A 2,463-nucleotide genomic window follows, 5' to 3' on the forward strand; every position below is an offset into this window, starting at 1 on the left:
GTGTCCCTGTCCCTGCGCCCCCGCAGCCGCAAGGTGACAACGGCCACGCTGCGGCTGCGGCTGCGCGGGCTCGTCCTGATGGAGGGACACCCCACGTACGCACCGGGGACACCGGGGGGACACTGGGGGGACAGGGGGACACTGGGGACAGGGGGACACTGGGGACATTGCAGGGACATTGGGGGATTGGGGACACTGGGGACAGGGGGACACTGGGGACAGGGGGACACCGGGGACACTGGGGACAGGGGGACACTGGGGACATTGCAGGGACATTGGGGGACTGGGGACATTGGGTGGACACTGGGAACACCAGGGGGACATTGGGGACACCAGGGGGACCTTGGGGACACCGGGGGGATGTTGTGGACATTGGGGACAGGGGGACACTGGGGACATTGCAGGGACATTGGGGGATTGGGAACATTGGGGAGACCTTGGGGACATCGGGGACAGGGGGAACAGGGGGGATACTGGGGACACTGGGAACACTGGGGACACCGGGGGGACGTTGGGGACAAGGGGACATTGCAGGGACATTGGGGGATTGGGGACAGGGGGGACTTCAAAGGGACATTGGGGACATCAGGGACATGGAAGGGACACCGGGGACAGGGGGGACATTGAGGACGGGGGAGACATTGGGGGATCGGGGACATTGGGGACATTGTGGGGACACTGGGGACATCGAAGGGACAGTGGGAACATCGGGGACATTGTGGGGACATTTGGGATGGGGGGACATTGCAGGGAAATTGGGGACAAGGGGGACACTGGGGACATCGAAGGGACAGGGGGGACATTGGGGATAGTGGGGGACATTAAAGGAGCGTTGGGGACACTGGAGGACATCGAGTGGACAGTGAGGGGACACTGGGGACAGGGAGGACATTGAGGGGACACTGGGGGCACACTGGGGCCGTGGTTGGGTGAGGGGGCTTGGGGACATTGGGGGGAATGGGGACATTGGGGACACTGAGGGGACACAGTGACTTTGGGGACACTGGGGGGGGGTCTCGGGGACCCCTCGGGCAGCCCTGGGGACATTGGGGACACTGTCCCCCCCCCAGGGACGAGGACATGCGCAGTGTCACCAGCCTGAGCCCCCCCGGGGACGTGGCCGACCTGGGGGACTTCGAGAGCGACCCCGAGGATGAGGGGGGGGCGCACAGGGCGGGGGGCACCCCCCCCGCGCCCCGAGGTGGGTCCCCAATGTCCCCAAGGTGTCCCCAATGTCCCCAAGGTGTCCCCAAGGTGTCCCCAAGCCCCCCCGGTGTCCCCTCAATGCCGGGGGTGGCTCTGGGGGGGGGGGGAGTGACACGAGCCCACCCCCCCACGGGGGTCCCTGACCCTCCTCTCCCCCAGCGCCCCCCCCCAGCGGGGACCCCCCCAATTTGGGGACCCGGAGGGACCCCCCGGAGCCGGGGGGGGACCCAGAGACCCCCCCCAAAATCAGCGCGGTGAGTGGGGGGGGCTCGGGGACCCCCGAATTGGGGGGGGGGGTGTCCCATGGGGGTGGGGGGGGTGTTCTGGCGGACCCCCCCCTCATTTTGGGTCGGGGGGGGTCTCAGAGCTTTGGGGGTGCTGTGCCCCCCCTCCGGGGTCTCCAAAAAGGGGGGGGGAGGTCCCATGGGGGTGGGTTGGGGCTGTTGCCCCTCCCCCATTTTGGGTCTGGGGGGGTCTCTGTGTTTTGGGGGGGTCTCAGGGTGTTTGGGGGGGTCTCTGTGTTTTGGGGGGGTCTCAGGGTGTTTGGGGGGGTCTCAGGGTGTTGAGGTGGGGTCTCTGTGTTTTGGGGGGTCTCTAGGTTTTGGGGAGGGTCTCAGGGTGTTGGGGGGTCTCAGAGTGTTGGGGGGGTCTCTGGGTTTTGGGGAGGGTCTCAGGGTGTTGGGGGGGTCTCTGTGTTTTGGGGAGGGTCTCAGGGTGTTGGGGGGTCTCAGGGTGTTGGGGGGGGTCTCTCTGAGCTGACCCCCCCCCGCCGTGCCCCCCCAGGACCCCCCCGGGGGTCGCGGGGCGCTCCTGGCCTGGTGCCGGGGGGTCACGGCCGGGTACCGGGGGGTCGCCGTCACCGATTTCGGGGGGTCCTGGAGCAGCGGGTTGGGGTTCTGCGCCCTCCTGCACCGGCTGAGACCCCGAGAGATGTGAGGGGGGCGCGGGGGGGGGGAGGGGGGCGGGGGAGGGGCTGGGGGGGCGGGGAGGGGATTTGGGGGGGACATGAGGGGATTTGGGGGGGTCCGGGGGGTCTTGGGAGGGGTCCTGGGGGTTTGGGGGGGACATGGGGGATTTGGGGGGGACACGGGGGGTCCTGGGGGTTTGGGGGGGGTCACAGGGGACAGAGGGGACACCCGGGGGGGGTCCTTGAGGGGGGTTCAGCAGCAATTCGGGGGGAGCACCCATGGGTGAGGGGGGTCAGGGCACCCCGGGGATGTTGGGGGGACCCCTTGGGAATGCGGGAGGACATTGGGG

Source organism: Lonchura striata, chromosome 36 (assembly GCF_046129695.1).
Source record: "Lonchura striata isolate bLonStr1 chromosome 36, bLonStr1.mat, whole genome shotgun sequence".
Taxonomy (NCBI): Eukaryota; Metazoa; Chordata; class Aves; order Passeriformes; family Estrildidae; genus Lonchura; species Lonchura striata.